Source organism: Rattus norvegicus, chromosome 20 (assembly GCF_036323735.1).
Source record: "Rattus norvegicus strain BN/NHsdMcwi chromosome 20, GRCr8, whole genome shotgun sequence".
Lineage (NCBI taxonomy): Eukaryota > Metazoa > Chordata > Mammalia > Rodentia > Muridae > Rattus > Rattus norvegicus.
In genome coordinates this window covers 48,836,889-48,862,894 of record NC_086038.1, presented here as the reverse complement: position 1 = coordinate 48,862,894, position 26,006 = coordinate 48,836,889, and the positions used below count along the sequence as shown (strand labels likewise).

At 48.7% G+C, this 26,006-nt stretch overlaps 2 long non-coding RNA genes across 21 annotated transcripts; one reads left to right on the top strand and one right to left on the bottom strand.

Annotated features, from left to right (window-relative positions):
- Nucleotides 1-7,647: 7,647 nt before the first annotated feature.
- On the bottom strand, nucleotides 7,648-22,953 carry LOC102555396 (uncharacterized). 13 transcript variants are annotated; one of them, XR_005497479.2, is made up of 3 exons: nucleotides 17,202-21,549; nucleotides 13,593-16,614; nucleotides 7,648-8,414 (listed from the first exon to the last, which is right to left on the bottom strand). It is a non-coding gene; the product is annotated as an uncharacterized LOC102555396 (long non-coding RNA). The 13 variants fall into 13 exon arrangements; XR_001842513.3 differs by having other exon boundaries at nucleotides 16,546-16,614; XR_005497488.2 differs by lacking the exon at nucleotides 7,648-8,414 and adding an exon at nucleotides 22,766-22,953 and having other exon boundaries at nucleotides 12,174-16,614; nucleotides 17,202-17,390.
- Nucleotides 14,018-25,660, top strand: LOC102555452 (uncharacterized). 8 transcript variants are annotated; one of them, XR_005497476.1, is made up of 6 exons: nucleotides 14,018-14,157; nucleotides 14,383-14,451; nucleotides 14,538-14,681; nucleotides 17,081-17,167; nucleotides 21,567-21,720; nucleotides 25,385-25,660. It is a non-coding gene; the product is annotated as an uncharacterized LOC102555452 (long non-coding RNA). The 8 variants fall into 8 exon arrangements; XR_005497477.1 differs by lacking the exon at nucleotides 14,538-14,681 and having other exon boundaries at nucleotides 17,086-17,167; XR_005497475.1 differs by lacking the exon at nucleotides 14,538-14,681.
- Nucleotides 25,661-26,006: the final 346 nt, after the last annotated feature.

Sequence of the window (26,006 nt, the reverse complement as noted above, 5' to 3'; positions counted from 1 at the left end):
GGTTAGGAACTTGTGGCATACTTGGTGTCATTTAGCAGAAAACTCTAGCTCAATGAGAAACACATTGTCTTCCCTTGTGGTGTGTGGAGTGAAAGTTTCTGGTTGTGTCATCTGAGGCAGACTCGTGTGTTGTTTCGCTGAGGCAAGACCTGTGTTTGGAGAGAGTATAAATAAGACTCGACGGACAGTGATGGGGGTGGAGGCTTGCATAGCCAGCTGTGTGGCTCTTCATTGGTCTCACATTTTCACTTTGTTGAGAGAGGCACGGCAGAGAACTCCTGGTCCTGGTCCTGCTGACTCATGCCAATTTGGCGGAGGCCTGGCGGTTTCTGCTGGATCAGGACACAGTTGCTGATTTGCATTTGGTGACACTTTTGAACTGGACGGTTGGCACCTTGACAGACAGAAGTTGGAATTGCCCCCAAAGCATTGCTTCTAAACAGATCCAGATCCCCTTGTCCTATTTACCTCCTTTTCTCCCTTGCCTTGGGATGGTGGGCTAGAAGGGGGGCTGTTGAAGCATTTGAGAACGCCTATTAAAGTAGGTTTTGAGAAATCTAAGTCTACAGGTGAGTGCAGAAATTGGTGGCTATTGGGGTTAGCTAGTTCTGTCCTGTAGTTATTCTTGACCGCCAGCTTCCCACCTGCTTCCCAGGCTGATAAACAGGTTCTAAGCAAAGCCAGCAGGTGCAGCCATGCCTGTCTGCGACAGGACAAGGAGCGAGTGGGCTGAGGGCTACTGTGCAGATCCTCTTCTTCTCCAGCTGATGGTCACTCCAACCAGTCATGGGCAGTGGGTGAAGCTGCAGCAATTGACGGGACTCATCCATTGGACTTTACTTTGAGCTGGGATCACATTACCCATGCCATGAGTAGAGGATCCCTTAGGGAGGCCATTAGCAGAGTCAGCTTCAGAGGGTTGGAGGGAGGCCATTAGGATAGGCTTCATAAACAAGAGTGGGAAATGGGATGTAAGAATAAAAATGTGTCCTACTGGCTTTGGATTGTTTTTATGTTGCAAAACCAAAAAAAAAAAAAAAAACTGTCCCAGTATCTGGTATCCACAGGTCAATAGCCTGGTCTAGAATTTAGAGGTGAAGCACACAGTTGTGTCAGGTGACAGAGGAGAGACAGCTTATGAAGAGCCTTGCTGAGCAAAGGGGAGTTCCTGTAAACAAAGGAAACCTGGATGTCTCTGTGGGTTCTCCACAGGGACAGGTAAAGCAAGTGTGGTATTGGGGGAAAGGGCCTGACTGAATTGATCCAGCAATTTTAATATTTCATAAAGTTCATGTTAATGCTATTCCCTTTGATGACAAGCCTAAGGTACAGATGAAGTAGTTTTTGTTTTTTTTGTTTTGTTTTGTTTTGTTTTGTTTTGTTTTGTTTTCTCTAAATCTGTTATGGAGGGAGGCTGGCCTGTCCGGGACTGTGGTCTGCAATAGAGTAGAGTTAACACATACATTCTAGATTATTCCGGTGGAATGTAGAGTCTATTTGAATTTTGCTAAAGCAACGTGAAATATTTTTTTTTTCCTTTCTGGTGAGTCTGAGTTTCCAACCAGCCAGGAAAAAAAAACAAAACAAAACAAATAATTTTCCCCACCCAGCATAAATAAGGTTACCAATGTTCATTGTAGCTCACTTCAGGAAGTGCGCCTTGTCCCTCCTTTTTCCTCTCGCGTTTTAAACTGCAGTTATCACAATCTGTCCCTGGCAGGACCTTTTGCCCTCTGGGCAACCCAGAGAACTGCTAAGCCCCATGGGAAACACGCATGCCCGGTGCCTCTCTCAGTTCCTTCCTCTTCAGTCTTGGTTTATGGCTCAGTAGTCCACTAGGATTCAACGTAGGGCTAAATCCCCCGCACTCTGCCACCCTCTGGGATGGGTCTGCCAGGGCAGAAACCGTATTTGAAAGCAACCCTGCCAATCTCATAGATGCAAAAACCCCTACATCGAGTATTTACCTCGACTGCATGGTGGCAGGTGGGTTGGGCTGTGGGGTTGGGCCAATAATGCAATTGCTGCACGAGATGCGATCTAGAGAACAGAGCGGAGAGAGAGGCCAGGTATGGTGGGACCAGCCTGCAACCCCAGAAATTTGGAGACTAAAACAAGACGATAAGAAGTTGGAGACCAGTCCGGGATAGATAGCAAGTCCCAGGTCAGCCTAGGCTGCCTAGTGATACCATGTCCAAAGAAGCCGAAAGAACGTAGCGGAAAAAGAACCACTCGAGTTCTCACCAGCTGTCGGAAGCATGCTCGTTCTCACAGTAACCTTCCAGTTGGCCTCTTCTGCCCTAGTGTGGTTGTAGGCTGTAGATAACATGGCTCCTTTTTGCTCCCATTGAGCTGGTAGTGGGGTTCCAGGCCATCTGTGAGTCAGTCCCACTAGTGCAGAATGCTGGCGTATGGTCAAAGGAAGCATCACCAGTCCAGCCTGGGGAGAGCAGGGCTCACGAGTCCCAGCTCCCAGACGAAGAGCTGTCAGGGCAGTTGATAGCTTCTGAAAGGGACTCAGGTGTTTGTTTTTATTTTGGGTTTTCTATGTGAAGGATGCTTTGCCTGAAGGCATGTCAGTGTGCACCGAGAGTGTGCATGGTGCCCCCAGAGGTTGGAAGAAGGCATAATCAGAAGCCCTGGAGCTGGAGTTGTAGCTTCGAGCCACCATGTAGATGCTAGGAATCGAACCTGAGTCTTCTCCAAGAGCAGCCAGTGAGAAGGGCCATCTCTTCAGCCTTGAGTGAATACTTCTATTTTTAAAGAATTATTTATTGGGGTTGGGGATTTAGCTCAGTGGTAGAGCGCTTGCCTAGCAAGCGCAAGGCCCTGGGTTCGGTCCCCAGCTCCGAAAAAAAAAAGAATTATTTATTTATTTTATGTATATGACTACACTGTGATTGTCCTCACACACACCAGAAGAGGGCACCAGTTCCCATGACAGATGGTTGTGAGCCACCATGTGGGTGCTGGGAATCGAACTCAGGACCTCTGGAAGAGCAGCCAGTGCTCCTAACCACTGAGTCATCTCTCCAGCCCCGAGTCATACTTTTATTTTTAATATTGAAGTTTCTTGTTTGTTTCTTTAATCTTCCATTGTGCTCAGTTTTCCAACCCACGTCCTGGAATATTTGTGGCCCTTGACAACCAACCCAAATGTGTCTTTTTGTCCTGCACTCACCACTTCAAGTCATATACACCTCTCATCCTCGGTTAAGCATTTCTCAAAGAGTTTTGGTGGTACGCCAGCAATTCTAGCACTTTGGAGGCTGAGGCAGGAGAATCATTATAAGTTTAAGGCCAGTTTGGCCTATATACTGAGCTCTAGGCCTGCCAGAGCTACAAAGACTTGGTCTCAAAGGATAAGTTTCTCCAAAGGAACCATACAATCTCTCCTTCACATTGGCTCACGGTTTTCTCCTCCATAAATCAGAATTAATCACAGTTGGTCCCGGTGATGGTTTATATATGCTCAGCCCAGGGAATGGCACTGGTTGGAGGTGTGACCTTGTTGGAGTAGGTGTGTCACTGTGGGCTTTAATAACCTCAGCCTAGCTGCCTGGAAGCCAGTATTCTGCTAGCAGCCATCAGATGAAGTTGTAGAACTCTCAGCTTTTCCTGCACCTTGCCTGCCTGCTCCTGTCTTGGTAATAATGGACCGAACCTCTGAACCTTATAAGCCAGTCCCAATTAAATGTTGTCCTTATAATGTCTCAGCCATGTTGTCTGTTCACAGCAGTAAAACCCCAACTAGTTACAGATCAAAGATATTTAGACAAAATGCTAAGTAATCTATCGTATTCGGGAGGCTGTGTGTGTGGCTCTGTACAGCAGCTCTGTGCAGCTAGTGACCATCTGGGTACCTGGGCACCTGAGACCCCCTCTCAGGTACAAGGGTCTGTATTCCTCCAGGGCTGATTAGCTTTGGCTCCATCCTGTTCAACGGTTCTCTCACTGCAAACTGCACTTCCGGTTCCATTGGTCCCCCAGACAGAGGCCAGAACTTCCCAAGTTGACTCTGACTTGTGTGCTGAGCCTACGGCAAGGAAACGGGAGTAGCAACGGCTGCCCCAACACGTTACACACATGGATGAGCACACACACAGGCACCACAAGCAACATGGACCCATAAGACCTTATGAGGACCCTTCAAAAAGATAGCTTCTGTCCTAGACAGTGGCCGGCACTCCATCCTTCCTTGTCACTAGACCTTTGTCCTGAATGCATTTACCGTGGTGGACAGAGGTGTCTCTTTGACACTCTGGGATGCACTCTATCATACACTCTATCCAGCACTCATGTTGTAGACGACACTGGGCCCAGTGTAGACGGCCTGTGTGAACGCTCCCTTCTGGAGCAGGATTCCCTAAGACCTCTCTGAACCACCTCTCAAAGCCCAGCACCTGCCCTGCTCTCCTCTCAGCATGGTGTCAAGACTGAGCCTGTGCAGTGGGCAGGAGAGATGTGCCCTGCCTGCTGTTTTGTCAGGCTGTCTGTATATAGTGAACATGGAGATACACAGTGTATGGTGTTTTCCAAAGCCGTCCCTGTGCAGTGGGGTGATGCGCAGACTCATACTCCCCCTCATCTGCAGATAAGACCCCTGAGGAAGTCTGTTAAACACTGTGTATACCACAGTTTTTACTCCTTATATATACATACGCATCCTGTGCCTTTTTAATCTCAGCCAACGCCGTAGTTACAACTGTTCTCTCTCTCTCTCTTTTTAATTACATTTACTTATTTATTTTTTGAGCAGAATCTCATGCAGCCTTTGCTGCCCTCAACCTCTGGCTTTCCATTCTTGATCCTCCTGCTTCCGAGACTCTCTAGTGCTTGGATTTTAGTGTTTGCCACCACGCCACGGGACCCCAGGTTTTTGTTTTGTTTGCTTTTGTTTTCCTGGAGGCAGGGTCTCCATCCCCCTGCCTCAGGGAAGGAGGAAAGGAAAGAGGGAGAGTGGAAGGGTGGGAGGAGAAGAGAAAAAAAGAGGGGAAGGGAGGGGAGGGGAGGGGAGAGGAGAGGAGAGAAGGGGAGGGGGAGGGGAGGGGAAGGGAGGGGAGGGGAAGGGAGGGGAGGAGAACCAGGCATGATTTATATCTGCAATCAGAGTTTGGGAGTGGATGCAGGAGGATGAGAACAAGTTCAGTGTCATCCCCAGACACATAGCAAATTCCAGGCTGACCTGAAATACGTGTGATCCCCAGTTGCAGGATATTTGATCACACTGTGAACCCTGGGACTGGGTTATTTACTGCAGGGAAAACTGTTATTAGTTATGGTGAGGCTCAGCCTTAGCAAACACCCTTAATCCAAGGGCTTTCCACTTGAATATTGTAAACAGGATCAAAAAAAGTCAACCCATAGGTAGGTCAAGAGGTGGAACAAGCGACGAGCTGACAGGAAGTGAACATAGGATTACTAAGGAAAAAAAAACAGAGAGTAACAGAGTCAGGAGGACGGATAAGGAGACGCACAGGAAGTAGTAGGGAGGGACATTGAATTTGAAGAAGGTTTTTGAGATGGTGTGAGAGAGGGGCATTCCTTCTAAGACATTGGCTGAGGGAGGAAGGTCAGCTGGGAGCTTTCTCTGCCTCTCTGATCTATCAGGCTTCCACCCCAGCATCTGACTACCCGGTCTTCATTGGTTAAAAACAAATGTTTGAGTGTTGTAGAAAATATTTAATCTCAATCTGGGGTTTCTACCCCACCTTTGACTATCTAGTTCCTGGCTAAAAGACACACAACCTTTATATGTCTAATAAGCCTTAATTAGCACTAGAGCTGGGCGTATATCTGTCCTTTATGTTATTATGTCGATATGCCAGCCAATAATCCCATTATATAATTTGCCATGTCTTGTCTGGGATGCTCTTAACTCCAATTAGCCAACCCACATGGCCATTATTTTAAGATTCTTATCCCATAGCAATTTCTCCCTCCATCTTCAATTTCCCGGTCATGGTTCTCCTCTGAGGCCAAGCCTGGGAACCCTAAACTCCGCCCATGTTTCTTCTGCCCAGTTATTGGCTGTTGGCATCTTTCTTCACCAATCACTGATAACTTGGGGGGCAAGGTCACATAAGCACCACCCGGGTCTACCTGCAAAAACCACAAAAGCTCGTACAAAGGTGCAGGAAATGCTGCCTGGTGGTTGGCTTGGGTCCAAGCTTATTAGGGCCACCTATACAAAGCAGTTCTAACTGACCTCTATTGTGATTGGTTTCCAAGAGCACCAGAGCATAGAACACAACAATATGCAACCAACTAGGGCAGGAGAAAGTTCCCTAGTAACAGCACATAAGAAGGTTTCCTTGTAACAGCATAAAATGGCTGGCTAGACAGGCAACAGTGACCCAGGCCTTATCAATGCCAAAGTGGCAACTGGGGGTGGGTGGTCTGTTCCCTGTGAAAGGCACTGCTAGATCTAACCCAGTCCAGAAGACCGAGGTTCATCTATTGTCTTCCTCTCCTTTGGGTACTGTACTTCCCTAGGGAGCCAATGTTTCCACCTCCCCTGTCCCTCATTAGAAACAGTTTTGAAGTTCTCTTGGAAAACTGGCTGGCGCAGATAGACTCAGTCTGCTGCCCGGGGGGGTGGGGGTGGGTGGAGTGGGGGTGGGGTGGGGGTGGGGGGGGTGGGGCACATCCTGAGCCTCAGCTCAGAGCAGGGCAAGCCCCAGCACATCCCGGAGAAGCAGCTCGGAGCATCGTGGAGCCTCTTAGTCCAAGCGCCCTCCATGGCAGACAGGCACGAGTAAAAACAAGCTGCCAAGGATTACAAAATATTCCTCTGCAGTAAGTTCCTGCCATGCCAGAGACTGGAAACTCCTTGACTCTGTCTTCATGGCTCTGTTTGCATGTTTCTCTCGACGCCTCCGCCCGGGTGACAGGAAGCTCTAGAGCAAGGTTCTGCCCACCTATCCTCCAAGTGCTGGAGATCAAATCCAGAGTCTTGCACATGATAAGAGTATGTCCCACCTTTCCTTCCTTCCTCCCTCCCTCCCTTTCCTTCCTTCCTTCCTTTCCCCCTTTTCTTCCTTCTTTCCTTACTTCCTTTCCTTCTTTGCTTCCTTCTTCCTTCCCTTTTTCCTTCCCTTCCTTCTCTTTCTTTCTTTCTTTTTCTTTCTTTCACGTTTAAGTAGATGCTTTGCCATTCAAGGGAATGCCAACATAACATCACCCCTTATCTACCCACAAAGAGCTGAAGAGATGTGATAACAGAATTATCTTGGGAATGCTCAAATCTCCACTTTACACATGACACTGTCATGGGCCTCCCCACTTGGGAAGAAAATTCACCAAAAAACAAAGTTCAAGTTTCCAGGACCCCCTCCCTCGCACAACCCCCTTTCCAAAGCTCTGTACGCAGTTTAGCGTTTACAATTTGTGCTCTTCTTCTCACACAGGTCTCACGATAACAAAATTTGCTTTTCTCCTCCACACTCCTACAAAACACCAGCTGTGTGGAGGTTGTCTCCCCACATACCAGGAACGCTCCAGCTAGGCAGTCTCTACTTCAGCTCAGCCACGGCACTGACCACTTGATAGTACCATCAGCTCCCACAGATGGCAGAGTGCTCGGCCCTACAAGATTCCCTCCATTTCAGATGCCCACTACAAGCAGACTCATCAGCCAGCCATGAGCCCCTTCACAGGTTTAGTTAATCTGCCAACGTGGTTCTTGGAACTCAGGCAAGCACATTGCTTATAACTAATTGTAGAAAACATGCGTTGTTTTTTTAAACAAAAATCTCAAATGTTCGATCTACTAAATCAGACTCAGAAGCCAGATGCTGAGAGGGGCCGACAAACACCAAGCTGACCTTCCTACTCCACCGATATCCCAGAAGGAAAAGGTGTTTTCTCCTTCTCCATGCTGTCTTAAACGCCCTTTGGTTCAAAGACCCTCCGTTCTGTTTATTTGCGTCCACTCCCTGCCAGCTGGTTGCTTGCTCCGCCTCTTGACCCACAGTTGACTTTATTTAGCTGTCGAAGCGTTAGGGGTGTGCACACCACAACACGGTTTTCCCAGCTCAGAATCTTGGCGTTCACGATGCGATCAAATATCCTGAAATAAGCACGCATGGGCCAAAACGCACAGGGAGGACCACAGAGCCGAGGATGGTCCAGCCCATCATGCACCGCACCATCCCTAGGCAGGTGGGCCTGGGCTCTACAAGAAAGCTAGCTTAATATGAGCTAGGGAGCAATGCAGGGGCGAGCCGTAAGCATAGCAATGCAGGGGTGCCGCAAGCAGCAAGGCAGGGGCAAACCGGAAGCAGCATTCCTCTGCGGTCTTTGGTTCAGGTTCCTGCTTTAGTCTCTGCCCGACTTCTCTCAATGGTGGACGTGAACTCGAAGTGTAAGCCATGTAAATCTCTTTTCTCCTAAATTGTTTTCGGTCAGAGAATCTAGAACAAGACATACGTGCCAGAAACTAGTAACAGAAACCAAAATTACATTTCCTATTATAGCACAACCCCACATAGGATCCACTAAGTTACATTGTGTCCGATCCCCGCATTTCCCGGGTTGACCTCAACTTTCGTATATCTCTTTAATGGTCTGTGTGAGGAGTTCTTAGAGACTAGCACTCTGAGGGAAACTGCTGGAAGGATTCCAGGTACTTGCTTCCTCGTGATTTGAAGGTGGATTAGTTCTACCTGAGCTGCAGTACAGATCAAATCTCTCATTCCCACACAGCGACACTCCCGGACTCTCCCCTACCCTGCCAGCACCGGGCACCATCCCGCTTTCTAGTTTTCCCTGGTTAGTGGCTTCCCAGGTTAACTGCCTTACAGCCTTACGCCATGAGGTGATCTCTCACCCCGCCTTAGTTTGATTGTGGCCATTTCTTTGATTGTGAATCTGCATTTTCTTTCTGATCATTGCTAGACTTGTTAAATTTCCCGTTTCACGAGTCTTTGGCTATATTTCGCCCCTGTCACAAGTTTCTTGAGTGTACAAGTTTGTCGTATGCTCCAGTTGCTGACTCACTTCTACATGACACAAACTGCCTTCCATCTCACACCCTCAGTGGAGATTGAGTTCATTCAGGGTGCTGTGCTGTAGCCATATGCAATTTCTCCAACCCCATTCAGCCTAGTAACAGAAGCCCTTTTCAAGTTAGGTCTAAACTTTGTTGAAAATAATTCTCTTGCTACTACTGAGAAGGAACCTGTGGGATCTTGTGTCTCCCCACCAGATTCTCTGCCTCAAGCAATGAATGAGTTGGACCACACACAGAGAAGTGGTAGTGAGAGTCTTAGCGAGACAGACACATAGACACAGTGTCTTGGAGGTCACTGAGAATGAACCCCTCCCTCGTGGCCTGGGCGGCCATGTTTCCTGTCAGTTTCAATAACTTAGGGGGGGGGCGGGGGTAGGGGCATCTGGTTAAGGCAAGCTACTTCCTCCTTGTCGAGAGGATAAACTTCTCAATTCGGCCTCAAGCCTTGGGAATGGAGCTGACATTAAAAAAAAAAAACGACTCCAATATCACACACCATTGTCTCCTCTTTTTCAGAGTGAATCCAGTGGGGCCTGTCAATCACTTAGCCAGGATTCCCACAGCCCAGAAAAGCTGCTTCAGCAGAAGACACATGAGGGGAGAGGGGAACTAATTACCCCCTTAAAGACATAATGTGCTTGGCCTAACCAGAAACCCCTTTGGTGTCTACACTTACAAAGTTGCCATCATGAAGCCCCGTAGCGCCTGCCTACTTCTTTGAAACCCCCTTAGAAGAACATAGCTTTCTCTTTTTCTTTCAGACACAGGCCAAAGCCTACTTGGGCTTTCCTGGCACCTAAGGCTTCCTTACTCCTTCTCCCAAGCACCTCCTTACCACCCCTTAGCCTCTGAATGGCTGACCTCTTCCTCCAGGCAGATTTTACTGCCTGCCTACCCTGTTCCTCTCTGTGTGTCTCTGTGTCTCTGTGTCTCTGTCTCTGTCTCTTCCTCCCTCCCTCCCCTCTCCCTAATTTAATTGTCCTCAAATTTCCTTCCAAGTCCAGTTTAAAATTAGTTTAGTAACGAGACTAAGAGCCCCAAAGGGCCCCAGGAGCATTAAAGGTCGAGTTATTGGAGTTGAGAGAGAAAGCATAGAGTGCACTCCACAGGACGGAGTAGGGCATGGGCAAGGGTGACTAGAGGTCCCTGAATCTTCTGAGGGGGATTCTTTAGACCAGGCTAGGCAGAAGAGCAGCCGATCTGAGGGGCAGGAATGTGGGGAGGCTGAGCTTGATCCACAGCAGGCATGGACCATCTCTAGGTGATCTAAGTTTGGGCAACTGGGGAATACATCCCGTGTGTGTGTGTGTGTGTGTGTGTGTGTGTGTGTGTGTGTGTGTGTGAGTGTGTGTGTGTGTGTGACCCATCACCTTTTAGGAACCGGAAGTGCTGACTGTGCATTATAGGAGGCTATAAGAATCTTAAGTGACTTTTTTTAGTATGGCATTTGGCTTATAATGTCGTATCTATCAGTCCCTGGTCACGTGGTGCTGTTGCTTTGGGGCTATACTGCCACCATAGACCATGGTGTAGGCATTCAGGGGAGGCCTACTGTCCTCATGGTGGTCAGATTGAAGAAAAGAAAAGAAAAGAAGAAGAAGAAGAAGAAGAAGAAGAAGAAGAAGAAGAGGAGGAGGAGGAGGAGGAGGAGGAAGAGGAGGAGGAGGAGGAGGAGGAGGAGGAAGAGGAGGAGGAGGGGGAGAGGGGAGGGGAGGGGGAGGGGGAGGAGGAGGAAGAGGAGGAGGAGGGGAGAGGGGAGGGGAGGGGGAGGGGGAGGAGGAGGAAGAGGAAGAAAAAGAAGAGGAGGAAGAGGAGGGAAAAAGGAAGAGGGGAAGGCCAGGGTCTCAAGGCACATTCCCCTCAACCTAATATCCCCCATTACTGAGTTCCATCTCTTACAGATTCTACTGCCTCCCAATAGCACAACAAGCTGCTGGCCTAAACCTGAACCATGTGGACCATTAGGGAACATTCTATATCCAAAATACAGCCACAATTAAATGCAGACTAATCTACCCCAATGCCACATGAGAGTCACTTCTGTGCAGAGGTTCGATATCTGGTGTTTCCTCTTCCTTATCCTACAATTTCAAGGTCGGCCTGCAGAATTTTCTTAGGCATATCTAGAAAATCATATCGGAGCTTGGTGGGATGGAGCACTTGCTGAACAGACCCAGGGACCTGTGCTTGGATCTCCAACATCCACAGGAAAGGACTCATGCCTGCAATCCTAGCATTGAGGGGCAGCAGCAGGCAGACAAGGAGTCGACTTTGCTTTGGTTCAGGGAGATGAGGCAGTGAAAACCCTTGCTGGCCAAAGAGGAAACAGCACAGTGGCTGTCATGGTTCACATCCTTGGAAGCCAGCCATGGGCTCTACAGACACACAAGAGACCTTTGACTAAGCCAGGCACCTACAAAGGGCTGAGCTAAGGGGTGTGGATAAATACCCCACAGAAAGCTGTGTGCACAGCAGGGGGCCGAGAAGGCAGCCAAGCCTTCTCAAGTGGCCTAGCACTCGAGGCAATGGGAAGCCAGTGGGACCTTGGTTGGATTGAGAGAATGAGGCTCTGTGGGCTTGGGGACCGGGAGCCATGGGGTGACTGGGGTCATGAAGGGCAGATGCTGGCAGCCGCCTGTGAAGACAGAACGCGTTAAGTTGGAAAGCAGAAAAGAGTTGAGACCCAAAAGCTCCGTCCGTCCCCTGAGGCCTTGGTTCTGCTGTGCCCATTTCTCACCCATAGGGACTGAGGTGATCCCCAGAGAGACGATAACCCAGGGAGAGAGAAAGATCCAGAAATTCAGTTTGGGGTTATTTTGTTAGTTTGTTGCTCGTTTTGTTTTTGTTGTTATCTGAGGCTGGGTTCCACTGTGTAGCCTTGGCCGACCTGGACCTTGCTATGTAGACCAGGGTCGCCTCGAATATATAGAAATCTGACAGTTTCTGTCCCTGCCCCCGCCCCTGCTTGGCCCCTCCCCTGCCCCGTCCCCGCCCCCGCCCCTGCTTGGCCCCTCCCCTGCCCCGTCCCCGCCCCCGCCCCTGCTTGGCCCCTCCCCTGCCTCTCTTGCCTCCAAAGCTCTGGGATTTAAATGTGTGTGCCGCCATGCTCAATTCAGGAAAGTGTAAGTGTTAAGGCAAACATTGTGTTGAACGATGGGTATTTCGTGGTAATAAATGACTGTAGTTTATTTTACCCGCGATATTGTGTACAGTGTTGTATACATTTCACATCTATTTATGAAATGTTTACCTTCTGAACACTGGATTTAAGCATCTCAAAAGGAAAACTCTGAGGGTGTTTGGTGTGCTACTCCAGTAAACATTGATGTAGCACACTCGGGCAGGTAAGAAATTGAGGCCTCACGAAATCAAGTTTTGCTTCCCTCAAATTGAATTAGAGGCGAGCAGCTTAGGACTGCTGAATGACCTCTGGCTCTGAATGTGAGCGGGGTTTTTGAGCGTGCTCTGGAACAACCCTCCTGAGATCACAGCCCTGCTTCCAGGGCTCTTCTGAATCACAGAAGCTGAACCACAAATAGAGAACTTCCCAGGGTGATGCCTCTACCATACAGAAAATGCATAGCACACCAACGGTGGCCTGGAGCCTTATCGCTGCTCTGCGACTCTTTGTCAGATAGAGTCCAGCCTTTGTGCAGGGGACCTGAGACACTCGCATGGTGCTACTGTTGCCAGAAGTTTTAGGCTTTGAGCCCCGGCAGCTCTAGCAAGCTAGGCTGCTCACATACACCAACTAAATACACAAGTGACATTAATAGAAAGAAGTGCGCGCAGAGGGGATGGGGGGGGGGGGGATTCAATATGGGCCCAGGGGTTAGAGGAATAAATAAGGTGGTGAAGGGACTCCTGCGTGCGCAGCTCAGCAGCCCTGAAACGGCAGGTGGTTCCCGGTTCCCTGACCCATGGCTATCTTGATTCTAGTCCCACCTGCAGAGCTGTCTGACAACCTTGCAGAGCAGGGTGCAAGTTTTCCTGGCAACCAAGATCCTCTCCTGATAGGCACCTGGCTTCAGCCTTTTCTTTCCCAGAATGATTTCTGGGGAAATTACAGTTCCTTGGGGATCCTTGTTTGGATATCGGGTAGCCAATGGGAGCCTTGTTTCTGTCAGGATGCTTATAGTATATTGCTTTAGCAGAGGCAAGAGGGTTGAGATCCTAGACACATGGTAAAAAATCCAATCTCAAAAAAAAGGGGTGGGGTGGGGATTTAGCTCAGTGGTAGAGCGCTTGCCTAGCAAGCACAAGGCCCTGGGTTCAGTCCTCAGCTCCGGAAAAAAAAATCCTCTAAGGAAAAGCAGATTCTGTTTCTGAAAGGCTACACCCCACTCTCCTTGGTGCAGACAGAGCTTTCTGCAAATCCCAGTGGGGGAAGTGCTAGCCGTCCCCCTCACCTAGTCCCCTAACGCTTTAGCCAACCTAGAGGCAGGCAGTTCTGCTCTGAGGGCCTCAGGCTGGCTCTCAGCTGGTACTTGTGTGTGGCTCTACTTGCTAAAGGCCTCTGTCCCATCCTGGCCTCTGGGCATTGGATCCAGGCAAGTGTCCAACCCAGACTTCTCCCAACCTGCTGACTTGTCACAAGCCTCTTTGAACCACCTTCCCGTGGTATGCACAAGTTTTGGCCACGTTGTCCTTAGCTCGTGTCTCGGTATTCCTTTATTTGTTCAACAGGTGGCCCTGTGCCCTACTGTCCATACCACTTGACCATTGTCATCCTGGCATTCCGTTGCCAAGGGGAATAGGAAACTCCAGAAGATTCACAATCAGCCCTATACTCACAGTGAACGGTAGACCCCATGCTGATCTCAGTCACCAGTTCCAGATCAGGTTCCTCCAGTACTGAGGTTGGGGTGCAAAGCCCCATCCCCAGGCCATATCTGCTCTAATCCCCCCCAGCTCACAAGGCGGGAATGATTTCTACATTTATAAATGACTGAGAAGACACCAAAGTAAAAATCATCTGGGGACACACAAAAAGTGAGGGGCTGGAGAGATGGCTTAACAGTTGAGAGCACTGACCACTCTTACAGAGGACCAGGCGCAGTTCCCAGCACCGTGTGGCAGCCCACCGCTGTCCCTTAGCTGTCCCTTAGATCTGACTCCCTCTTCGGTCTCTGTGGGCACCGCAGGTACATGGTACACAGTCTCGAGTGCGGGCAAACTCCAAAATGCATCAAGTGAAATAACTCTCTTTTGTAAAGTCCAACTTTCTGTGTCCATGAGGGTCTATGAGGACTGTCGCGTGTGTCGCGTGTTCCTTTGACTGCGTTTGTGCTTCCACCGCAGAACTGATAATTCCGACAGAGACTTGAAGCCTACAACACTGAAAAGTTTTATTGTCTTGCCTTCCGCAGGAAAAAGTTGTTGTCCAACCTCTGGCCCAGGTTAAGCCCTCCCTGACCTGATGGATGGATGCCTCGAAGGTGAGTGAGATAAGTAGTCTACAGAGCTGAACCATCGGTTTTCAACTCTGATCTAGCTCAGTCTCCTTGGCTTCTCTTTTCTCTAGGCCTGGAACCATTTTGTCCTTTCTTGTGACTACTTGTCCAGAGCGTCAAAATTTAACACTCAGTTAAGAATGCCTGTTTATTCCTATGTGTACATATGTGACAATGATTAATGAAGAGGCCATGAATCTGAAAGATAGCAAGGGGTAGGTTTGTAGGAGGGCTTGGGAGGGGGGAGGAAAAAAGGGGGAATGATGTAACTATAATTATTTCAAGAAATAGAAGAAATAATTTAAGCTCCTTAAAAAAAAAAAAAAAAAACCCTCATGACTTTGCCATGCCTCACTGCGGTCCCAACTGTCAATGAGCACCTATCAAATCTTTTTGTCACTTGCTAAAATTTCCCAGAAAGACATGGAACTAACCAACTTCTGCATCTAAGTGTGCCGGGTTATGAGTTAAGCAAATGACAGGCCTGTGAACAGGTAAGGGCACACAGGGCAGCTTGTGACCCGAAGCTGTCCTTTGGGCTTCCCCTACTAGGGTATGGGAATGACAGAAAGTGAGAGAAATTTGCTTACTAAGCAGAGATGCATGTAAAATTAATGCTATGCATAAACTTACTGGTCGAGCTTGAGAGCAAAGATGGGAGAAAACAGAGAAAGACCCCATGAATAGTAAGTAGCATTAGAGTTAGGGCTGCAGATGTAGCTTGCTGGTGAAGTACATGGCTAGCGTGAGTTCCTAGTTTCAATTCCCAGTATTGCCTCCATCAGCCCACAAAAGAAAGAAAGAATGAACAAAAGAAAGAAAAAGAAAGACGGAGAGACAGACAGACGGACAGACAGAAAGAAAGAGAAAGAAAAAAGACAGACAGACAGACAGACAGACAGACAGACAGTGAGTAAGTCAAGGGAACCTGTTGTTCATAGAGGTAGCCAGGAAGGAAGGCAAGATGGCTACAGAAGTCAGCAGCAGTAGGCTATGTATGTGTTGTATCCAGGGGTTTCATGGAAGCCAAACAGGCAGGAAAACAGGTGATGCACACTTAATATACCAAGAACCAGTGGATACGCGTCTCATCCTGGGAGGATATGTTCCAGACCTAGAAGGCAGAGCACTTACAGCTAGTCCGGTTCTTTAAACTGAAATAAAAACACTAATGCCAGTGGGGAACTAAAGGACCAAAGTGGGAGGGGGGATATTCCAGGGACAACATTAATGTCAACAGAGAGACTCAGGATCAGTAGACCAATAGTGGTACAGACACCTTGAGACTGCCCCACCCGCAACATACTTCTCACCTGAGCACTATGGGTAAGTCTGCAGTGTGGGACACCCACACCCATTTAAGAGATGGGAAGAGAGCATGTGAGGGAGCACTTGCAGAAATATTTGTGGATGACTCCAGCTGACCTTACCACGTTGTATTTAGCAGGAATTGCTGGGAGGATAGTGAGGGACCTTAGTCAGTAAAACCAAAGTGTTCTTGGTCTATTGGATGACTTCAGCTAGAATCTAAAACTATCTGTACTGTACAGGGAGGAAGGCAGAAGAAAACCCAGACAGTCAAGTTCTTTCCGTCACAGCCTACAGGCTGAACTGTTAGCCTATCTATGGGAAACCTAAAGAGTATCATTGGGTTACGCTCTACCTGGGGAAGCCAAATAGCTAAGAGACCCAACCTACCCTGGGACCTAGGAAGACAAGAAGCTTAAATAAGGTCTTCTAGGGCCAAGACTCCCTTCTGTGTCAAACAGTGGCACTATGGGAGCCCCTTACACTGAGTTTTTAGATGTCTGAATTACTTCTGTTGCCTCTGAGTTCGGTAGATAACTTTAGCCAGAATCAAGAGAAGTTTGGCCAATTAGCTAAGTGAATGCTAGGAAGGACTTTTCATTGGTAAAATTCGTGGTCTGTGAAATGGTCTTCAACTGTTGAATGGTATTAGTGCAAATGGGTTGGGCTATATCTCTCCTCAGGCTGCCTGTGCTCTTGTATGAGGTAGGGATAAGACCTTGGCCAGTCTTTACTCAGAACATCAGATGAGAGGCTCTGAATGTGTCTTACATTCGGTCATGAATCTGGATGATTCTGGTTCTGGTGTTGACATCTGCTCTTGAAACTGTTGTTCCACATCTGTAAAGAGAACTTCATTAAAGAATGACTAGAGGGGGCCAGGCATGAACGCATAGGCCTTTGATGCCAGCATGGGACGCAGGAGCAGGAGGACCTCTACCAGTTTGAGGCCAGCCTGGTCTATATAGCTAGTTGTAGGCCAACCAGGACGACATGGAGAAATCTGTCTCAAACAATAATAACAACAACAATAGTGCACCTGAAAGGTTAGAGAGCCTAATGCCGCTCACCTTCCAGACCCAGACGAGCAAATGTTTTTCCATCTCCATGTTAATAACAAACATTCATTTGGGTTAAGACCTTCATAATAAATGTAAAAGACTCACTCTGGCACATCGTTTGAGGGACAGCCTACCCTGGGGTGGGGACATAGGGGATGACTTTGAGAGTATTTATAGTCATGAGACTGGAGCAGGAGACAGTGTCTCACTGTTCAGTTAGCTTTCTCCCTTTCCTTTCCATTTAGTCTAGGATCCTTCCAAATACAGCCACGGGAGTGTTTCTTGGTGATTCTAAGTCCAGTGACGTTGACAATGGTCATCACTACTTGATAGTAAGTATCACAGGGAAATGGGATCAGACCCTACCTTATCATGGCCACGAATAGATGATCATCAGGCGGGGGAGTGGAATGTTCTCTGGGGCCTGGGCAGCGTTCATTCACTCGTCCGTCTGGCCAAACGTTCACGTAGGGTGCCCGCTTGCCTGGTGTGTCCTTGAAAATGAAGCCTCAGGCTGGTGTGTTCTCCTCCCTCAGGAAGTTTGCAGTCCAAGAGCTTTGTGAAAAGCAACAGCGATCAGGGTTGAGTACCTTGGCGGGAGAAATACTGAGAAGTGGGGGCAGGGCGAGGCAGAGGATTCAAGAGATTCAAGAGTGGAAGGTTAATGCCAGTTTTTGCCAGGCTGGAAAAGTTTCAAGGGCGGGGATTCATCACACAAACCAAATGCCGGAGGCCCCCGTGTTTGGGTTCCTATTATAGAATTTATAGCTCAAGGACATCTTTGAGATCCCATGGCCGCTGTCCTTACATCAGTTTGGGACCAGCTGACACCTGGTCCTCTCCTATTTTTATCCCAGAGGGCAGCGAGGTTCAAACCCACAAAATACAGTTGGCAGATTTCATTCCCCAGAGACTAAACATGGAGGGGTTCAGTGACTTGCCCAAGGGCATTTATCGAGTCAACAGTTGAAATAGGAACAGAACACAGTTAGCAGATGCTGGGGCCAGGTGACTCCCCCTTCCCTCAGTGTCTGCTATAGGAGGAATCATCTTGTGAGGTATCAAATGGCCCGAGTCTTTTGATGAGTGTGCAAATCAAAGAGCAAATGAGAAGGGTGGGTGTCAAATTCCCCTTGACGTAACCCCTTCAGACTATGCAGCAACCAACGTGAGAAGAATGTGACCGAGGTTGTACTAAAAGCAACGTTTTCCTAAAAATTTCCTCTCAGAGAACTAGTAAACAGGAGGGCTGGCCCCGAGTGTCAGCCTAACGGGAACGGAGGAAGAGTCAAGGGTGCATTAATTAGCTTAGTGTTCTAGAGAGTCAAAATGACTGTCTGCACTTGATGCTTTTTATAGTTGAGTGTCCCGTGTCGTTAGTCATGGAGGGTGTGGGAGACAGAGGTTTTCATTGGGTTATGACTGTTAGGGCTGTGCAGGGTAGAATGGGGATGGGACTCAGGGTCCCAATCCTGCAAGGCAAAGGCTTGTGAGCCACGGCCTCATTCTGAGAGGTTTGTCTTAAACACAGGTCATTAAGATGAGACTTTGGTGGGCTGCCCAACAACTGGATGAATCCTGGCTGCCCAGATTCCTGCTGATAAAATAGAAGGTGAAAGTTCCTATTCAAAAGATGTTCTGTGATTCACTTCACCATGTGGCAAAGAGAACATGGCCTGTATGTTGTGAGTCTACCTGGCCCTTGCTACACTTTGGATTTGATGTACCACCACAGACCCATGTGTTGAAGGCATGCTCGTCAGGCAAGGCTATTGTGGGGTGAGGTGGGATGTAGCAGAGAAGTCCTAGATCACTGGATGTGTGCCCCCCAGAAGAGGCACACATGCTCTATGTGGTGCCCACTCTCTTCTCCTTTGCTTCTGGCCACGGTGTGATTGCTCATACACACTTAAGAGCAGGCTTTGCCTCCTGCAACCTTGCCAGAAATTCGTCTTCCTGGTTATGGAGTGGAACCTTTAAGACGATGAGGTGGAAAACCTTTCCTCTTTGTAAGTTGATTGTCTTGTGCGTTTTGTTATAGTGACAGAGATATCCCTCTCACCAACATCTGTGGGAATGACAAAGAAATAGGCTGTTAAATTTTACGTGAGGATCCCTGAGAAGTATGATGTGGCCTGCAGAATTCCACATCTAGCTTCTTTCGGATGGAATTTCTAAAAGAAACCTCTGGCTTCCTTGGCCCTGGAGAGTGATGATTTGGCTTTTCCCTCCATGTGGCTCTCTTAACCAAGACAGGGTGTCGTCTGCCTCCCTGTCCTTCTCTTCCCCACAGCCAGGCACAGCCTGGACTAGGTCTCTCCAGTTAGTCTTTTTATAATAAAAACAAAGCCAAGATGGTTTTTCATGGTTTCCTTTGGCTAAGGTGCAGAATACCCAGATAGACTGAGAAACGACTATTTTCTGTGTTTGCTACAAATGTCTCTGGAAGTCCTTAACACTTAAATTTGTAGACTGAACGAAGAATAAGGGTCTTTGGAGTGTAGTTGGACATGATCTAATTCATTGAAGAAACAAACTGCACAAAAGATGTGGAGAAAGGGTGAGTTTTACCATCTGTTTGAGCCAGGGAACCCCTCTCTCCCCGTCTTTAAACATCAGTCCTGACTTGAGAGCCCTCAGGCTCACACTGGGGTTCACACCCCTGGTCTTCCTTGTTCTTCATCCTGCAGACAGCAGACTGGAGGGCTTCTTGGTCTCCACATTGACGAGGCAGTCTCTAATAGTTTCACGTGTGCTCTGTTACTCTGCCTCTCTGGAGAGCACAGACACAGCTCCCTTAATACCTTTCTGCTTCAAAGAGAAAGGGAAATTAGTCGTTGATCGTAGACTATTCCTTGGTTGTAGACCATGTGCTGAGACCTCCTCCAGCCTTGATTTTATAAATGCACAAAGCACAGTGTCAATATCACAAAGTGAGGAACATCAGCGCTTCTGAACAACGAGCAACTAGAAAGCTGCCAGCCTGGCTCCCTCCTCATCTCACAGGTGCTTAGTAGATGCGCTATATTGTATCAAAATGTATCGAAAGCCCAGAGCCCTTTCCCAGGATTCCGAAAGGTTCGTAACATGAAACTAGCTCTTTCTAGAACAAACAATTTAGGAAGAAGATTCTACTTAATGAAAGAAGTTCCTCTTGGCCAGGTGGCCAGGTGGGGCGCACCTTTGATCCCAGAACTTGTAGGGCAGAGACTGACAGATCCCTGAGTTTGAAGCCAGCGTGGTCTACAGCCACAGCTACACAGAGAATCAATCCTTTTCTACAGAAAAGGAGAGGGGGGAAAGGGGGGAAGAAAACGGGTAAGGAGAAAAGTTCCTCTGGATGGGACAAATCCTTTGGTTTTCTATCAGGCTACAGGAGAACCTAGAAGTTAGTTCACAGAGAATGGAATCTCTTCTCTGAGATCTAGACTGGCACATCCAACTGTCCACTGGACATTGCCCCTTAGCTGCATTCCAGAACCCACGTCTCCACTTCCACACTGCCAGACGGCTTCAGCTGCAGTGTCCCTTCAATGATGCCGCCATTTTTATGTTCAAACAAACATCCAATCTAGAAACAAGGGAACCATCTTAAGCCTTTTTCTGTCACCTCCTCCTCCACCATCCTACTAAGTCCTGGAACCCTACCTCCTAAAGGCCGACTGTATCTGACTACTCCTGCCCACCACAGCCGTGGCTGAGGCTACCAGTCTCACTTCAGGCCTCCAACTCTTCCCTGCCTCTGTTTCCTAGTGAGTGGAATAATCCTTCCAGAATGCAAATTGGATCCTGTCACTGACTGGTCTGGGGCAGGGAGTCACAAAGTGGCTCTGGTGAGGACAAAGGCCACATGAAGCTTGCAAAGAGCCCCCTTGCTTGAACTGTTTTCTCTGCCACCTCCTCAATCTTTGAGCTATGAAAATGAGGTCCTGGGTGAGCCAGTCGTGTGGCCGATTGCTGACCCCCAGACCTCAGCTCCGAAGCTCCGTCTTACCTTACATGTTCTACAGCATAGCCATGTCTTGCTCAGAGCTCTTGCCTACTTGCCGGTGAAAATCCCTATTCCGGTATTTGGCTGTAGCTCCCACTGAGAATGTCTGTTCCTCATTATTTTACAAAAAAAGCAAAAGGATAAAGACCGAATATCAGATCGGTTGTTGCCCCATGACTTGGGGGAGGGGCGAAGGTCACGGTGAATTTGTGAAGCAACTTCTCAGGGTGACGAAATGTTCTGTGTCTTGACTTGGGCAAAGGTTATACTACCTTACGCTATTGTCAGAAACATACCCTGTACACTTTAGACAGGTAAATTGGGGGCTGGTGGGATGGCTCAGCAGGTAAAGGCAGCGGCCACCAAGCCCAAGGACCCAATCCCAAGGACCCAAATGAAGGAGAGGGAACTGACTCTCACAAGTTACCCTCTGACCTCCATACCTCTCACAGTGGCATGCATGTGCCTCTCCCTGCCGCCACTCCCCGCCCCCAAAATAACTAAATAAAATGAGCGGTGCTTATTATGAAGACTACCTCAAGAAAGATAGTTTTAAGAAAAGTTATGTTTCCTGAAGACAGATTTAATATTTAGGGGACTGCTTGACCCACATAAAGGGATGCAGTGGGCAACTGTTAAATGAGTGAAGTTTATTCCCGCTCTCATAACTTTTTGTATAACTGGCATTACTTTTTTTTTTCTTTTCTTTTTTTCGGAGCTGGTACTTTTTTTTCTTCCAGAAGTGGTACAAACCTTGGCACCTCATCTTCGGGACTTTCTCCAATGAAACGTGCAAACCTGAGCTCATCCAGTGGGGGAAGATGCTTTGAGGATAACTCAGGAAGAGCCATGACATCGACAGGCAACGGCAGCTGAACCCACCATGTACGCCATGTACGTACGGCAGAAGTGAGGGCTGAATGCCCATGGGTGGAGATTTGACGAGGGAGGATTTGAGGTCCTCTGTCCTGAGCGTTCTCTTCTAGAGCCTCGGAGCTCTGGACTGAGCATGTCCTGTGCGTATGGATGGCCCATACTCCTGGTTCCTTAAGCTGTGCTCTCCATCATGGCTCCCCAGTGCCCGGCAGCTCAAGCCAGGCAGGGGCTCCGGCTCAGACCATGAGCAGCAGCCAGGAAGCCATCGAGGATGCAGACAGACAGCCTGGAACGACCATAGGCGAAGGCTAGGCCTCCCTCACACTGACCCAGCCATTCAGGTTGAGAATCCTTTATGGGAATTTGCATTGGCACTCCCTCTCAAGAGCAAAAGAATATCTTGAGCTGAGAAAGATCAGCTGAGTGAAATGAGGTAGAGATGTGGCAAGAAAGAAGGCTGGAGCTGAGGGCCAACTGTAACTTTGTCCCTGGGCTCCCCAACTGAGTCTTTCGGGCTGACGTCCCCAGTTAAGAATTGTATCCTCCCAATATAACAGCCGTGACTACTTGTAAGGGACCCTGGAGATCAGGCTTAGTAACCTTCCTTCATGGAAGATGTGGGGTCGGACACTGGACCCTTACCTGGGATTCTTGGCCACTCCTTCCTACATCTCCAAGCTTGTTAATGTGACCTGCCCGACTGCATGTGGCATTGTGGTTTGGAGAGCTGCAGTACACACAGACGGTGGAAGGTCGAGGGAAGGCCATCCCTGCTACGGAGAAGTTATCAGTGCCCGGGGTCCCCTGCTCCTGTAGGTAACCCTTCAACCCTGCTCTGTAAATTCATTGGCTCCCACATTGGACCCCCTGAAGGCGGGACCTGTCCTTCTGGTTTATCCTTGATGCTCCATAAAGCAGTAGATATTTGTCTGCATCTCCCGGGAAAAGCGTTCTGTGAACCCTGTGCTGTGTGGAAAATGTACTCTCAAGGCCCTGTTGGCTTAGCCCATTTTAGGAAAATAAACAACAACAACAACAACAACAACAACAACAACAAACGCACAAACAGAAAACAAGCAAACGGAAACCCCGTGTGGATGGGTTTCCCGAAGGTCACTCAAGTCATGTCGTCATGGCCTTTGAAAGGTGGCGGCTTCTCTCCCGCTCTTCCAGATGCACACAATCATGTCGTGCTGCTCAACGTCACTGCTTTCCTCGTGTGCAGCTGGTGGAGACTGCTGACGAATGCCCAGAAGGCCTGGGTGGCCGCTGGCAAGCCTGACTATGTCCAAAGGAAATGACGTCATAAGAGGCTTCGGGCTTCCGGGGGCTGCTGGGAAAGCCTAATTAGCCGCGCACACCACTGAGAAGCTATGAATTTTCTGAAGGAAATAAACGGAGGAAGGAGTAACTATGACAGTCATGAAATAAACGGAAGACCGGAAAGGCTCGCCTGGAGCGGACCTTAGCTTGCCTCCGGCCTTCACTCCGAAGTGATCACGGCCTGAAATTAGTGACTTCCTCTGCTAACTCTTGACAGCTGCTCAGCTCAGCCAGGCGTACGTGACTTTCACCTACCGCAACCAGCCTCTCTGAACTCAGTGACATCTCCACGGCAACCACATCAGGTTTCTCCACTGATGTTGGGACAGAAAGGGAGAAGAAATTGAAGTTTTGTTTGAGGGGGCTGAACCCTGAGCTGTCAGGGGGAAGGGCGATGAGAGGTTCTAGGTATTGTCCTCCATTTTTTTTTTTTTTTTTTTTTTTTTTTGATGAGCTCCAGGGTTTTTCTCAGTGAGAGTGGGAGATAGATAGCAGTTTTGCGTTTTACTGCTCACGGAGGAAGAGGAATCTCTCTTGGATGCTGTCGGAATGACAAGGAGGAGGTTTAGGGAACACTGTGCACACCAAGGCCTTTCTGTGAGTGCCGGCCCTGGACCACACACTGCAGAGGTCGTTTACCCAGGAGAATGCAGACTGAAGAGAGGTGTCACAAAGCAGGAGTCCAGAGAGAGTCCAGTCCTGTCCCCAGAGCTGGGGCAGCTGAGGCTTACAGCCAGCTTCACTGTATTCTCCGACTCACCTAGGCTTAGTCCTTGCCGTTCTGCTGGGTGACATTAGGTAGCCTGGAGCACCACAGCAGGTCAGACTGAATCAGCAGTCTGTTGACAGTTTATGGATACGGCAGTCACCGGGAGAGTCACCTGGAGAGTCAAGAGTTTCCACCTCCCAGGAGCCACACCCTTCCTTCCCCGAGGGTCAACTTGGCCTGCATGACTGGGTTCTGGTCCACTTCCCAGTTCCAGACTGGGCCTTGTTCATTGCGTGCATCTGCCTTTGTCACTGTCTCATTACCCCAGGGGCATTCCTCTTCTCCAGAAACCCCTGAGAGCCACCCTCTTCCTATGCCGGACTTACTTTTGCTAGCTGGCGGCTCTTGTGCTGTCTGTCTGCCTCCTGCAGAAAACTGGGCCCTCTCACTTCCTCGAATGACTGTTGTCTACATTTGTGTGGGGCCCCTGGAGATAGGACCTTAGGCTACCTGTACCTCTTCCTGTAACTATCCCCAAACACCTCTCAGCTTTGAGCAGGATTTTCATAGATGAAGGATGCTTCCAAAACAAGGAAACCCAAACCTTCCTCCTTCCCAAGCCCAAGTGGGCTATAACAGCAGCATCCGAAATGGGTCTTTAAAGCTATCCAACGTGTAGAAGAAAGCACAACCAGGGCATAGGGGGCTAACTTCTTCCCCCTCATCAGACCTCAGTAAAGCTGCCCCAGCTATTCATCCCCACTTGGCAGACCATCCTGGTTGGACAGATGAGCTCTCTCTGGGCCACCTGGGCCACTGGCAGGTTTGCACACCAAACCTTCCTGGAACTGGGTTGTGTAAATACAACGAATACCGTCCTAAGGTTCTTAAAGTAAAAAGATTAAAACTAACATTTACTAAACATAGCCACTCATTATTTGCAAAATAAGGGAGGCAGGAGGAGTGTAAAGGGATGGGACATGGCAAGGTCTTGGAGGAGCTTGGGACTTTTAAATGAGATAATGTTAAATAGTTTTAAGCAGGATGTAATCAGATGGGACTTTAAGAAAACCGTTGTGCCGTTAAAGGGCCAGAGAATCGAGGGCTCAGAGACCAAACGTGCCAAGAGGCTACAGTGCTAGTAGCTCCAAGAGGAACACTGTGGTTTGAAGGCATCCAAATATTAAAAAATCAATTCAAGAATCAGGAGTTGTCACTCAATAAAGGCTGATTTGGCTGGGCACTGTGGTGAGTGCCGAAGAGACAGAGACAGGAGGCTCGCAAGCTGGAGGCCAGTTTGGGGCTACATATTTGTAATTAGAGAGATGGTTCGGTGGATTAAGGTGCCCGCCCCCCAAGAGTTTTGACAACCTGCGTTACATCCCCCGTGGAAGGAGAGAACCAGCTCTGAAGGTTGCCCTCTGGTTTTGGCACGTACACCATGGCACTCCTGTGTGTGCACGCACACATGTTTAAAAATGGTTGTTCTGTTGTTTTGGTTTTGGTTTGGTTTTTTAAGGAGATTAGGTCGTGGGGTTTCTGCCTCTGTGAACTGGTTAATGCTATCATGGGAATAGGTTAGTTATGTTGAAAGTAGGCTTAAAACAGTAAGCTTAACCCTCTTGTATTTCCTTGATTATTTTGAGACAGGGTCCCTCTAACATAGCCCTGGCTATTCCAGGGCTCACTGTGTCGTTGGCCTCGAAATCACAGATCTGCCTGCCTTTCCCTTCCAAGGCTGGGACTAAAGGATCGTGCTGACACCCAGCGCCTCTTGGACTCTTGCTGTGGACTCTTGCCCTCCTGCCTTCTGCCTCGGATGACACAATATGAAGACCCTCACCAGGGCCATGCTGGCAAAATGTGCTTGAGATTTCCCGGCCTCCAGAACCATTAGCTGTTAAATAAATGTCTGTTGTCTATGAAGTACCCTGTCTGGGGCAGTCTGTTAGAACAACAGAAGAGGAAGACAGGGGCAAGAGGCCTCACGGGCAGCAGGTGCTCAGTGCACAGGGGCGCGCTTCTGGGTCTCCCCTGCCCACACCACCCATTCTTCCTTTACTTCCTGCTGACGTCTCTCCTCTGCCTTCCCCCCTCTTTCTAGGGGCGTCTTTCTCTGCATGCCATGTCTCTCCTGCCCTTTAACACTGTGCCCTCTGCTCTTTTCCTGCTCTAGCTTGCAACGAGGGTGGGGAGAGTCTTGCTTTACACCAAGAAACTTCCACTACCAGTTTTAAGGGGAAGGATGGCCCCAGAACTGGTCTTTCTTCCT